The 15,111-nt window shown below is 39.5% G+C and overlaps 1 protein-coding gene across 1 annotated transcript in view; it reads left to right on the forward strand.

Annotated features, from left to right (window-relative positions):
* The window catches only part of LOC139754937 (carcinine transporter-like), a 166,883-nt gene that overhangs the window by 130,553 nt on the left and 21,219 nt on the right, over window positions 1-15,111 (forward strand). Inside the window, exon 11 of the mRNA XM_071672757.1 lies at window positions 10,046-10,221. The gene's annotated coding sequence lies outside the window, so the exon portion shown is untranslated. The remainder of the gene's footprint in view (window positions 1-10,045; window positions 10,222-15,111) is intronic.

Raw genomic sequence — 15,111 nt, forward strand, 5'->3', positions numbered from 1 at the left:
ACTCCCAGATATCTAAAACACTTCACTTCCTCCAGTTTTTTTCCATTCAAACTCACCTCCCAATTGACTTGACCCTCAACCCTACTGTACCTATAACCTTGCTCTTATTCACATTTACTCTTAACTTTCTTCTTACCAAACTCAGTCACCAGCTTCTGCAGTTTCTCACATGAATCAGCCACCAGCGCTGTATCATCAGCGAACAACAACTGACTCACTTCCCAAGCTCTCTCATCCCCAACAGCTTCATACTTGCCCCTCTTTCCAAAACTCTTGCATTTACCTCCCTAACAACCCCATCCATAAACAAATTAAACAACCATGGAGACATCACACACCCCTGCCGCAAACCTACATTCACTGAGAACCAATCACTTTCCTCTCTTCATACACGTACACATGCCTTACATCCTCGATAAAAACTTTTCACTGCTTCTAACAACTTTCCTCCCACACCATATATTCTTAATACCTTCCACAGAGCATCTCTATCAACTCTATCATATGCCTTCTTCAGATCCATAAATGCTACATACAAATCCATTTGCTTTTCTAAGTATTTCTCACATACATTCTTCAAAGCAAACACCTGATCCACACATCCTCTACCACTTCTGGAACCACACTGCTCTTCCCCAATCTGATGCTCTGTACATGCCTTCACCCTCTCAATCAATACCCTCCCATATAATTTACCAGGAATACTCAACAAACTTATACCTCTGTAATTTGAGCACTCACTCTTATCCCCTTTGCTTTTGTACAATGGCACTATGCACGCATTCCGCCAATCCTCAGGCACCTCACCATGAGTCATACATACATTAAATAACCTTACCAACCAGTCAACAATACAGTCACCCCCTTTTTTAATAAATTCCACTGCAATACCATCCAAACCTGCTGCCTTGCCGGCTTTCATCTTCCGCAAAGCTTTTACTACCTCTTCTCTGTTTACCAAATCATTTTCCCTAACCCTCTCACTTTGCACACCACCTCGACCAAAACACCCTATATCTGCCACTCTATCATCAAACACATTCAACAAACCTTCAAAATACTCACTCCATCTCCTTCTCAAATCACCACTACTTGTTATCACCTCCCCATTTGCGCCCTTCACTGAAGTTCCCATTTGCTCCCTTGTTTTACGCACTTTATTTACCTCCTTCCAGAACATCTTTTTATTTTCCCTAAAATCTAATGATACTCTCTCACTCCAACTCTAATTTGCCTTTTTTTTCACCTCTTGCACCTTTCTCTTGACCTCCTGTCTCTTTCTTTTATACATCTCCCACTCAATTGCATTTTTTCCCGGCAAAAATCGTCCAAATGCCTCTCTATTCTCTTTCACTAATACTCTTACTTCTTCATCCCACCACTCACTACCCTTTCTAATCAACCCACCTCCCACTCTTCTCATGCCACAAGCATCTTTTGCGCAATCCATCACTGATTCCCTAAATACATCCCATTCCTCCCCACTCCCCTTACTTCCATTGTTCTCACCTTTTTCCATTCTGTACTCAGTCTCTCCTGGTACTTCCTCACACAGGTCTCCTTCCCAAGCTCACTTACTCTCACCACCCTCTTCACCCCAACATTCACTCTTCTTTTCTGAAAACCCATACAAATCTTCACTTTAGCCTCCACAAGATAATGATCAGACATCCCTCCAGTTGCACCTCTCAGCACATTAACATCCAAAAGTCTCTCTTTCGCAGCCTGTCAATTAACACGTAATCCAATAACGCTCTCTGGCCATCTCTCCTACTTACATAAGTATACTTATGTATATCTCGCTTTTTAAACCAGGTATTCCCAATCATCAGTCCTTTTTCAGCACATAAATCTACAAGCTCTTCACCATTTCCATTTACAACACTGAACACCCAATGTATACCAATTATTCCCTCAACTGCCACATTACTCACCTTTGCATTCAAATCACCCATCACTATAACCCGGTCTCGTGCATCAAAACCACTAACACACTCATTTAGCTGCTCCCAAAACACTTGCCTCTCATGATCTTTCTTATGCCCGGGTGCATATGCACCAATAATCACCCACCTCTCTCCATCAACTTTCAGTTTTACCCATATTAATCGAGAATTTACTTTCTTACATTCTATCACATACTCCCACAACTCCTGTTCCAGGAGTATTGCTACTCCTTCCCTTGATGAGAACTGCTATTGACGTTTGTGTAAATAAATTATACATTTCCTTTTTCCATAGCCAGAGGTTGAACCATTATGTGACATTCATTTTTTCATTCATTTCAAGCTAGAAGTTTCAGTTTTCTAAATTGTTTCTTACATTTTTCATATGTATATATATATGTATGTGTGTGTGTGTGTATATGTGCGTATGTATGTGTATGTGTGTGTATGTGTATATGTATATATATATGTATATTATCCCTGGGGATAGGGGTGAAAAAATACTTCCCACGTATTCCTCGCGTGTCGGAGAAAGCGACTAGAGGGGACGGGAGCGGGGGGCCAGAAATCCTCCCCTCCTTGTATTAACTTTCTAAAATGGGAAACAGAAGAAGGAGTCACGCGGGGAGTGCTCATCCTCCTCGAAGGCTCAGAGTGGGGTGTCTAAATGTGTGTGGATGTAACCAAGATGTGAAAAAAGGAGAGATAGGTAGTATGTTTGAGGAAAGGAACCTGGATGTTTTGGCTCTGAGTGAAACGAAGCTCAAGGGTAAAGGGGAAGAGTGGTTTGGGAATGTCTGGGGAGTAAAGTCAGGGGTTAGTGATATATATATATATATATATATATATATATATATATATATATATATATATATATATATATATATATATATATATATATATATGTATCATATATATATATATATATATATATATGTGAGAAGGAGATGGAATGAGTATTTTGAAGGTTTGTTGAATGTGTCTGATGACAGAGTGGCAGATATAGGGTGTTTGGGTCGAGGTGGTGTGCAAAGTGAGAGGGTTAGGGAAAATGATTTGGTAAACAGAGAAGAGGTAGTAAAAGCTTTGCGGAAGATGAAAGCCGGCAAGGCAGCAGGTTTGGATGGTATTGCAGTGGAATTTATTAAAAAAGGGGGTGACTGTATTGTTGACTGGTTGGTAAGGTTATTTAATGTATGTATGACTCATGGTGAGGTGCCTGAGGATTGGCGGAATGCTTGCATAGTGCCATTGTACAAAGGCAAAGGGGATAAGAGTGAGTGCTCAAATTACAGAGGTATAAGTTTGTTGAGTATTCCTGGTAAATTATATGGGAGGGTATTGATTGAGAGGGTGAAGGCATGTACAGAGCATCAGATTGGGGAAGAGCAGTGTGGTTTCAGAAGTGGTAGAGGATGTGTGGATCAGGTGTTTGCTTTGAAGAATGTATGTGAGAAATACTTAGAAAAGCAAATGGATTTGTATGTAGCATTTATGGATCTGGAGAAGGCATATGATAGAGTTGATAGAGATGCTCTGTGGAAGGTATTAAGAATATATGGTGTGGGAGGAAAGTTGTTAGAAGCAGTGAAAAGTTTTTATCGAGGATGTAAGGCATGTGTACGTGTAGGAAGAGAGGAAAGTGATTGGTTCTCAGTGAATGTAGGTTTGCGGCAGGGGTGTGTGATGTCTCCATGGTTGTTTAATTTGTTTATGGATGGGGTTGTTAGGGAGGTAAATGCAAGAGTTTTGGAAAGAGGGGCAAGTATGAAGTCTGTTGGGGATGAGAGAGCTTGGGAAGTGAGTCAGTTGTTGTTCGCTGATGATACAGCGCTGGTGGCGGATTCATGTGAGAAACTGCAGAAGCTGGTGACGGAGTTTGGTAAAGTGTGTGGAAGAAGAAAGTTAAGAGTAAATGTCAATAAGAGCAAGGTTATTAGGTACAGTAGGGTTGAGGGTCAAGTCAATTGGGAGGTGAGTTTGAATGGTGAGAGGCTGGAGGAAGTGAAGTGTTTTAGATATCTGGGAGTGGATCTGTCAGCGGATGGAACCATGGAAGCGGAAGTGGATCATAGGGTGGGGGAGGGGGCGAAAATTTTGGGAGCCTTGAAAAATGTGTGGAAGTCGAGAACATTATCCCGGAAAGCAAAAATGGGTATGTTTGAAGGAATAGTAGTTCCAACAATGTTGTATGGTTGCGAGGCGTGGGCTATGGATAGAGTTGTGCGTAGGAGGATGGATGTGCTGGAAATGAGATGTTTGAGGACAATGTGTGGTGTGAGGTGGTTTGATCGAGTAAGTAACGTAAGGGTAAGAGAGATGTGTGGAAATAAAAAGAGCGTGGTTGAGAGAGCAGAAGAGGGTGTTTTGAAATGGTTTGGGCACATGGAGAGAATGAGTGAGGAAAGATTGACCAAGAGGATATATGTGTCGGAGGTGGAGGGAACGAGGAGAAGAGGGAGACCAAATTGGAGGTGGAAAGATGGAGTGAAAAGGATTTTGTGTGATCGGGGCCTGAACATGCAGGAGGGTGAAAGGAGGGCAAGGAATAGAGTGAATTGGAGCGATGTGGTATACAGGGGTTGACGTGCTGTCAGTGGATTGAATCAAGGCATGTGAAGCGTCTGGGGTAAACCATGGAAAGCTGTGTAGGTATGTATATTTGCGTGTGTGGACGTGTGTATGTACATGTGTATGGGGGGGTTGGGCCATTTCTTTCGTCTGTTTCCTTGCGCTACCTCGCAAACGCGGGAGACAGCGACAAAGTATAAAAAAAAAAAAAAAAAAAAATATATATGTATATATATATATATATATATATATTTCCCTGGGGATAGGGGAGAAAGAATACTTCCCACGTATTCCCTGCGTGTCGTAGAAGGCGACTAAAAGGGGAGGGAGCAGGGGGCTGGAAATCCTCCCCACTCGTTTTTTTTTAATTTTCCAAAAAGAAGGAACAGAGAATTGTGCCAGGTGAGAGTATTCCCTCAAAGGCCCAGTCCTCTGTTCTTAACGCTACCTCGCTAATGCTGGAAACAGCGAATAGTTTGAAAGAAAGAAAGAATATATATATATATATATATATATATATATATATATATATATATATATATATGTATATATATATATATATATATATATATATATATATATATATATATTCTCGATTAATATGAGTAAAACTGAAAGTTGATGGAGAGAGATGGGTGATTATTGGTGCATATGCACCTGGGCATGAGAAGAAAGATCATGAGAGGCAAGTGTTTTGGGAGCAGCTGAATGAGTGTGTTAGTGGTTTTGATGCACGAGACCGGGTTATAGTGATGGGTGATTTCAAATCAAAGGTGAGTAATGTGGCAGTTGAGGGAATAATTGGTATACATGGGGTGTTCAGTGTTGTAAATGGAAATGGTGAAGAGCTTGTAGATTTATGTGCTGAAAAAGGACTGATGATTGGGAATACCTGGTTTAAAAAGCGAGATATACATAAGTTTACTTATGTAAGTAGGAGAGATGGCCAGAGAGCGTTATTGGATTACGTGTTAATTGACAGGCGCGCGAAAGAGAGACTTTTGGATGTTAATGTGCTGAGAGGTGCAACTGGAGGGATGTCTGATCATTATCTTGAGGAGGCTAAGGTGAAGATTTGTATGGGTTTTCAGAAAAGAAGAGTGAATGTTGGGGTGAAGAGAGTGGTGAGAGTAAGTGAGCTTGGGAAGGAGACTTGTGTGAGGAAGTACCAGGAGAGACTGAGTACAGAATGGAAAAAGGTGAGAACAATGGAAGTAAGGGGAGTGGGGAGGAATGGGATGTATTTAGGGAATCAGTGATGGATTGCGCAAAAGATGCTTGTGGCAATAGAAGAGTGGGAGGTGGGTTGATCAGAAAGGGTAGTGAGTGGTGGGATGAAGAAGTAAGAGTATTAGTGAAAGAGAATAGAGAGGCATTTGGACGTTTTTTGCAGGGAAAAAATGCAATTGAGTGGGATATGTATAAAAGAAAGAGACAAGAGGTCAAGAGAAAGGTGCAAGAGGTGAAAAAAAGGGCAAATGAGAGTTGGGGTGAGAGAGTATCATTAAATTTTAGGGAGAATAAAAAGATGTTCTGGAAGGAGGTAAATAAAGTGCGTAAGACAAGGGAGAAAATGGGAACTTCAGTGAAGGGCGGAAATGGGGAGGTGATAACAAGTAGTGGTGATGTGAGAAGGAGATGGAATAAGTATTTTGAAGGTTTGTTGAATGTGTTTGATGACAGAGTGGCAGATATAGGGTGTTTTGGTCGAGGTGGTGTGCAAAGTGAGAGGGTTAGGGAAAATGATTTGGTAAACAGAGAAGAGGTAGTGAAAGCTTTGCGGAAGATGAAAGCCGGCAAGGCAGCAGGCTTGGATGGTATTGCAGTGGAATTTATTAAAAAAGGGGGTGACTGTATTGTTGACTGGTTGGTAAGGTTATTTAATGTATGTATGACTCATGGTGAGGTGCCTGAGGATTGGCGGAATGCGTGCATAGTGCCATTGTACAAAGGCAAAGGGGATAAGAGTGAGTGCTCAAATTACAGAGGTATAAGTTTGTTGAGTATTCCTGGTAAATTATATGGGATGATATTGATTGAGAGGGTGAAGGCATGTACAGAGCATCAGATTGGGGAAGACCAGTGTGATTTCAGAAGTCGTAGAGGATGTGTGGATCAGGTGTTTGCTTTGAAGAATGTATGTGAGAAATACTTAGAAAAGGAAATGGATTTGTATGTAGCATTTATGGATCTGGAGAAGGCATATGATAGAGTTGATAGAGATGCTCTGTGGAAGGTATTAAGAATATATGGTGTGGGAGGCAAGTTGTTAGAAGCAGTGAAAAGTTTTTATCGAGGATGTAAGGCATGTGTACGTGTAGGAAGAGAGGAAAGTGATTGGTTCTCAGTGAATGTAGGTTTGCGGCAGGGGTGTGTGATGTCTCCATGGTTGTTTAATTTGTTTATGGATGTGGTTGTTAGGGAGGTGAATGCAAGAGTTTTGGAAAGAGTGGCAAGTATGAAGTCTGTTGGGGATGAGAGAGCTTTGGAAGTGAGTCAGTTGTTGTTCGCTGATGATACAGCGCTGGTGGCTGATTCATGTGAGAAACTGCAGAAGCTGGTGACTGAGTTTGGTAAAGTGTGTGAAAGAAGAAAGTTAAGAGTAAATGTGAATAAGAGCAAGGTTATTAGGTACAGTAGGGTTGAGGGTCAAGTAAATTGGGAGGTGAGTTTGAATGGAGAAAAACTGGAGGAAGTGAAGTGTTTTAGATATCTGGGAGTGGATCTGGCAGCGGATGGAACCATGGAAGCGGAAGTGGATCATAGGGTGGGGGAGGGGGCGAAAATTCTGGGAGCCTTGAAGAATGTGTGGAAGTCGAGAACATTATCTCGGAAAGCAAAAATGGGTATGTTTGAAGGAATAGTGGTTCCAACAATGTTGTATGGTTGCGAGGCGTGGGCTATGGATAGAGTTGTGCGCAGGAGGATGGATGTGCTGGAAATGAAATGTTTGAGGACAATATGTGGTGTGAGGTGGTTTGATCGAGTAAGTAACGTAAGGGTAAGAGAGATGTGTGGAAATAAAAAGAGCGTGGTTGAGAGAGCAGAAGAGGGTGTTTTGAAATGGTTTGGGCACTTGGAGAGAATGAGTGAGGAAAGATTGACCAAGAGGATATATGTGTCGGAGGTGGAGGGAACGAGGAGAAGAGGGAAACCAAATTGGAGGTGGAAAGATGGAGTGAAAAAGATTTTGTGTGATCGGGGCCTGAACATGCAGGAGGGTGAAAGGAGGGCAAGGAATAGAGTGAATTGGAGCGATGTGGTATACCGGGGTTGACGTGCTGTCAGTGGATTGAAGCAAGGCATGTGAAGCGTCTGGGGTAAACCATGGAAAGCTGTGTAGGTATGTATATTTGCGTGTGTGGACGTATGTATATACATGTGTATGGGGTAGGTTGGGCCATTTCTTTCGTCTGTTTCCTTGCGCTACCTCGCAAACGCGGGAGACAGCGACAAAGCAAAAAAAAAAAAAAAAATATATATATATATATATATATATATATATATATATATATATATATATATATATATATATATATATATATATATATATATATATATATATATATATATATATATATATATATATATATATATATATATATATATATATATATATATATATATATATATATATATATATATATATATATATATATATATATATATATATATATATATATATATATATATATATATGTATATATATATATATATATATATATATATATATATATATATATATATATATATATATATATATATCTATATATATATATATATATAGATATATATATATATATATATATATATATATATATATATATATATATATATATATATATATATATATATATACATGTATATATATATATATATATATATATATATATATATATATATATATATATATATATATATATATATATATATATATATATATATATATATATATATATACAGTCATATACATCAATTCATATGTAACATAAAAATATTCTTAAATTACTGAAAATAAGGAAAATACTTTCATTCAAATTAAAACATATGATGTAAATGCGATGGGAATAAATAAAGGCAGACAGTATGAATTATGTACATGTGTATATATGTATATGTCTGTGTGTTTATATATATGTGTACATTGAAATGTATAGGTATGTATATTTGCGTGTGTGGACGTATATGTATATAGATATGTATGGGGGGGGGTTGGGCCATTTCTTTCGTCTGTTTCCTTGCGCTACCTCGCAAACGCGGAAGACAGCGACAAAGCAAAATAAATATATAAATAAATATTTTTTTTTTTTTTTTATACTTTGTCGCTGTCTCCCGCGTTTGCGAGGTAGCGCAAGGAAACAGACGAAAGAAATGGCCCAACCCCCCCCCATACACATGTATATACATACGTCCACACACGCAAATATACATACCTACACAGCTTTCCATATGTATATATGTATATATATCACCCTTCGTCGTTTTGAGAGAGCCTTGTCTTGTGGAGTGACGTGTGGCTCTACCTCAGACTGTTTGCTTTGGCTCTCATACATTGAGGGAGATCCCACGCCTCACAGTGAATAAGACAAAAGTCGTTACTGCCATTCAACGTAGGCGTCATTTCTTCAAGTGATTTGCCATTGATCACTTTTACCAAAACTTCTCTCCGACCTCGACATAATTAACGAGATCCTCATTTGTAGCTAGCACTAAATTTGATGTTCTCGTCGTAAGTTGGTGTCTCAACTAATTAAATTCGAGCATTATCAAGCCCACGTCCCATGCTATTGGATAGGGTTCTTCCCACTTGATGGTATGTTAAAATCTCCCTCTGTGATCGGATCGAGTTGATGACAAATATCTTTTGACCGAGTGAAAAGTCTTTCGTCTTCCTCTTGTGTCTGTACGGGGAGTCTAGAAACTAATCATACTGATATCTAATTACGAACTTATCATTAGTTTCTAGAAAGATGGAGTTGATTTTATCACTAGGTAAGACCATTTTTCAGCATAGGATTAAGAAGAGCTTTAACAAAACGCGAGGCACCACCCACTGTCGCTGGTAGACTTAGTGTAACCAAGAGCTGCACTTCCTACAAGGTAATCCGTATTTTCAATATCCAGATGATATTCAGAAACACCAAACATGTCATGATTTTCTTCCAATGTGGTTATGTCTAGCTGGTGAATGCTGGTGGTGCTCAGGGCGAGCCAACCACAGGTCTTATAAGGGAGTTCGGAAAATTTGGCTGGCTGTTTTGTGACGATGTTATCCAGATGGTACTGTGATGAAACTCAAAAGGAATACAAGGTAGAAAGTCGTACCCAAAACTCGTCACAAGGTGCTGAAGGGTCGTCACATCGTGCTAGAGAGCCGTAACATCGTGCTGAAGGGTCCTCACATAGTATTCAAGGGTTGTAACAACATGCTCAATAGTCTTACCGTTGTAAGGATGCTAAATGATGAAAGTGCTCTGGACTGCAGAGGGATAAAGATTTTTCTGAGTCTTCTTTCTGTTATGTTTCAGGTGAGTGGCTGCTGCTCTCCATGGTGGCGATGGTGAAACTGTTCGTGATGTTTGGGATGTACGTCATCTTTGTCACGACGTCTGAGATCTTCCCAACTCCCATCAGGACCTCTGGAATAGGTTTTATGATAGTCTTCGGGATGGCTGCTATGGCTGTGACTCCCTACATCCTGCATGTAAGTACTGGACTCCCTCATTTCTCAAGTATGTAATAACTATCGGTGAGTAATACATACATAGATATGCATATATATATCCATAGTACACACATTCTCAGGTCAACGGCAGCACGTATCAGACAGGAACCGCACACTCGGGCGAATAGTTACGAACACACAACGAACATGTGTATTAATGTGAGAGTAATGTTAGGCGTAATTCTGGTACCATTAATCCCAGATCAGGTGTCGACCTGACTGGGATAAGTGACCAGTCGGTTGTCAGGTCGGGTCTGGTTGGGTCTGGTCGTGTCAGGTCAGGACCATATAAACGAACAGCATGGGTCGAGAATGTTGCTTTACAAGATTACACTGAAACGAAAATTGACCTTAAAGACTTTTATGCAGGCGACAGAAGCATAACTTCAAAACAAGATGAACAAGTGCACATGGAAACCACGAGAAACCCATCATAATCACCATTAATGAATCATGAATGAATACAGTAAGCAGTTACTTATTAGCTGATCTAGCAGATTCGGGACCTCCGGGCTCTTGTCTGCTTACTGTTATAAAGGGCTACCACACCCCTCCTCACAACCCTCTCACCCTGAACACTGTCTCTTATGTGGTAAAGCTTCTGTCTCCGCCAAACGCATAGAAAAGGTTATTCTTGCGGGAATGGAAGCATTTATACCCTCTTCCTCCAATCGACCTATTCATCAAATTAATTGTTCAACCGTTCCTGTTCTGAGGGCCATTCTATCAAAGGATTAGGCATATCGGGCTTGGAAAAACTCTCCTTCCTCTGTCTCCTATTCAGCTTTTATCACTGCTCGTAATCACTGCGAGCATATTATTCGTGAGGCGAAGCGTTTCTTTATTCAGAGTAAGTACGATAACCTCTCCTCGTCATCCACTGATAGGTCTTTCTGATCTTTAGCTAAGGGCATCTCTAACATCTTCTGTTATTCTACCTTTCCTTCACTTTTCCGTTCTGACGGTACTATAGCTATTTCTCCCGTAGACAAAGCAACTCTCTATGGTTCCCGTTTTTTCTCGAACTCCACCTTCGATGACTCTAACATATTTTCACCCCCTGAAGTTCCTCTTACTAATCCAGTGCCTCTTCCCGTACTCTCTTTCCGGATTGTCCGAAAAGCGCTTCTTTTTCTGGACACAAGCAAAGCGTATGGTCCTGATGGCATTAATCCCCGTGGACTGAAAGAGTGTCCCTCTGAACTTGCACCTGTGCTTGCTCGTCTATTCAATTTCTGTTTGAAAACCAAAATTTTTCTTTCTTCTTGGAAACATGCAATGTTACATCCCAACCCTAAGAAGGGTGACCGTTCTGAACCCCTTAACTATTGTCCTATTGCTTTGACATCTACCATTTCCAAAGTCTTTGAATTCCTCCTCATCTACCATATCCTTAAACACCTCGAAGATGAGTCTCCTTTCTGATCACCAATGTGGATTCCGTAGGCGAGGCCTACTAGCGATATTCATTCCTATCTCACTACTGTCTGGTCATCATCCCTAAAAGATTTTGGGGATTCATATGCAGATGCTCTTGACTTATTTAAGGCGTTGAGGTCTCATCTCTAAGCTCCCCTCTTTTGGCTTCTCTCCCTCACTTTGCTCATTGATATCTAGCTTTCTTTCTGACCGATCTATCTGTGTGGTTGTTGATGAACCAGCTTCCCCTCTTTTCTCCATCAACAATGGTGGTTCTCAAGATTCTGTTGTGTTCCCTACACCTTTTCAACCTTTTTTTTCAACGATATCCTCTCCTCCACAAACAACACAATGCATTCATACACACGAATGACTCAACACTGCATTCATCCACATCCTCCAGTTCTGCTCTCTCTTCTCTCACTCGATCTGCATCTCAGATTTGGACAGGTTATCTCAGTAGGGTACACAAAATCTTGCCAAGCATAATGCCTCCAAGACCCAATTTCCACCCATCCCTCCTATCGAGAACTCCTCACAACTCTCGTCTCTCCTTTGTACAGTTCTGTAATTCCACCTCGATTCAGCAAACATACCTGGTATTAGTGTAACATCCAGTCTTTCTTGGAAACCCCACATTACAGAAATAGCTAAGTCTGCCTCTAAGAAACTGGTGTCCAGTTTAGATGTCGAAACTTCTTTTCTTCTGAACAGTTGCTCCGTTTACACAAGGGATTGAGACGTCCTTGTATAGAGTACTACTCTCACATCTGGGGTGGTTCTATCTCTGTATGCTTACTTGACAGAGTCGAGTCGAAAGCGATCCGACTTATAAGCTCTCTCAGCCTAACTTCCAAACTTGACTCTTTGCCCTTTTCTTTAGGTATTACTTTGGTTTCTGCTCCCGAGAGCCGGCTGCTTGTATGCCACCGCCACTTGCTAGACCAAGCAATACTCGGCAAGCTGCTCCGTCACATGATTACTGTGTTGCCGTTGGCAATATAAGGATGGGCCATTTTGATACCTGTTTCTTCCCTTACACGTCGAAGCTTTGGAGCTCTCTACCTTTTCATGTTTTTCCCAATAACTCTGACCAGGCATATTTCAAAAGACAGGTCTTTCACTCCCTCCAAAATTTGTAAATACTTTCCCATGTCTTTTCTTTTTCCATTTTGCAATTCTCTCATTATCTTAATCAAACCCCGGCGTTGATGTGAACTTTTGTTCGTGATTGGAGCCTCCAACATGAAAAAACAAACAAACATGGGCTTCGTACAGTCATGGGAGATGAGTGAAACGATCAAGCTCCTGAACGACCATGATATATATTTAGCTTCCCCATCTGAAATATGATAATGTACTATAATGCTTCATAATGACAGAAAAGCATTTTGAATCAAATATTCGTGAGAACTTGAAAACACAAATGATATATCTACAGTTGAAGAAATGTGGAACAAGTTCAGCAATAAACTACGGTGTGCTGAAAGACTATCAATACCAGTGTAAGATAGATTATACTGTATAATGATGATACTGTATAACGATGATACTGTATAACAATGATACTGTATAACGATGATACTGTATAACGATGATATTGTATAACAATGATACTGTATAACGATGATACTGTATAACGATGATACTGTATAACGATGATATTGTATAACGATGATACTGTATAACGATGATACTGTATAACGATGATACTGTATAACGATGATATTGTATAACGATGATACTGTATAACGATGATACTGTATAACGATGATACCGTATAACGATGATACTGTATAACGACAATACTATATATGAAAACCAACTTTGATAACTGTTGAGTTAAAAGTACATAGAGGCAAGTGAGAAATACATATACATAATCGAGATCCCTCAGTAAACCTTGAATATGTAAGATTATAAGAGGAGCAGTAAACGTAGATATGACACATACATCAAAATATCAAAAGTAATCCCGAGGACTGAATATTTACGTACACATAAGACAATATGATTAAGATCACACGTATTGGAAACCTAACCCAAGATACCATTGAAATGCCTTCATTGTTAAACAAGTCCTTCAGCTGCCTCTGTACGTCTGCAGACGGTGCTACTAACCTCCAACATCTGCAGAACATAGAGGCAGAGTGGAGGAAGGATAAGCTCACACTTAAAGAAACAAATGCTTACGAAATAGCAAATTGTCTTCACATAATCTGAACATGACAAATGGACACGATGATATTTTCCCTCCGAGTTTGAAAACGTTATGTCTAAAGAAATGATATATTTGCTAACAAATTATCAATTGATTGATAAATGAAAGGAAAGAGCTAAGCGACGAAATGCTTGCCAAAGTCACGCCAATATCTATAGAAGAAGATGAGACGCATCCATCAAACAAATGGCCATGGATCAATAACTATCAAGGACAAGTGATTGTAACCATTATTCCGGAACATAAGAATTGGAAAAAAATCAACAATGAATAATCGACGTAAATTTTGTGATAACAGATCCTATCTAACCGATAATACTGGATTATTACGTATACAATAACTGGGACTCAAAAATATCTTTTGGTGTGATTTTACTAAACTTTGGTAAAGTCTTTGATAAGCAACCTCATAGTATGACTGTTCTCAAAAGTCAAAGCTCCTGGCATGAATTTTTGACGCGAGATCCATTGCAAGCCAGAGGACAGCGGGTTATAGATGGTGAGGGGTTTGAATGACAGCAGAAGCAAGTGGGGTACCACACTGATGAGTTTTTGGGCCTATTCTCATATGAATCTTTATTGCTGATCTAGTGGAAGGATTAACATATTGATGATCTAGTGACAGGATTAACATCATTGATGATCTAGAAACAGGATTAATGTTATTGATAATCTAGAGACAGGATTAACATTATTGATGAACTAGAGACAGGGTTAACATAACTGATGAACTAGAGACAGGAATAACATTATCGATGATCTAGGAACAGAATTAACGTTATTGATAATCTAGAGACAGGATTAACATTATTGATGAAGTAGAGACAGGGTTAACATAAGTGATGAACCAGAGACAGGATTAACATTATTGATGATCTAAAGACATGATTAACATTATTCACGATCTAGTGACAGGATTAAAATCATTGATTATCTAAAGACAGGATTAATATCATTCATGATCTAGTGACAGGGTTAACAGTAATTATGATCTAGAGACAGGGTTAACATTATTGATGATCTAGAGACATACTTAACATTATTGATGACATAGAGACAGGATTAACATTACTGATGATCTAGTGACGGGATTAACATTATTGATGAACTAGAGACAGGGTTAACATATTGATGAACCAGAGACAGGATTAACATTACTAATGATCTAGAGCCATGGTTAACATTATAGATGATTTAGGGACAGGATTAACATGACTGATGATCCAGTG

The sequence above is a fragment of the Panulirus ornatus genome, chromosome 18 (assembly GCF_036320965.1).
Source record: "Panulirus ornatus isolate Po-2019 chromosome 18, ASM3632096v1, whole genome shotgun sequence".
In the NCBI taxonomy this organism is placed as follows: Eukaryota; Metazoa; Arthropoda; class Malacostraca; order Decapoda; family Palinuridae; genus Panulirus; species Panulirus ornatus.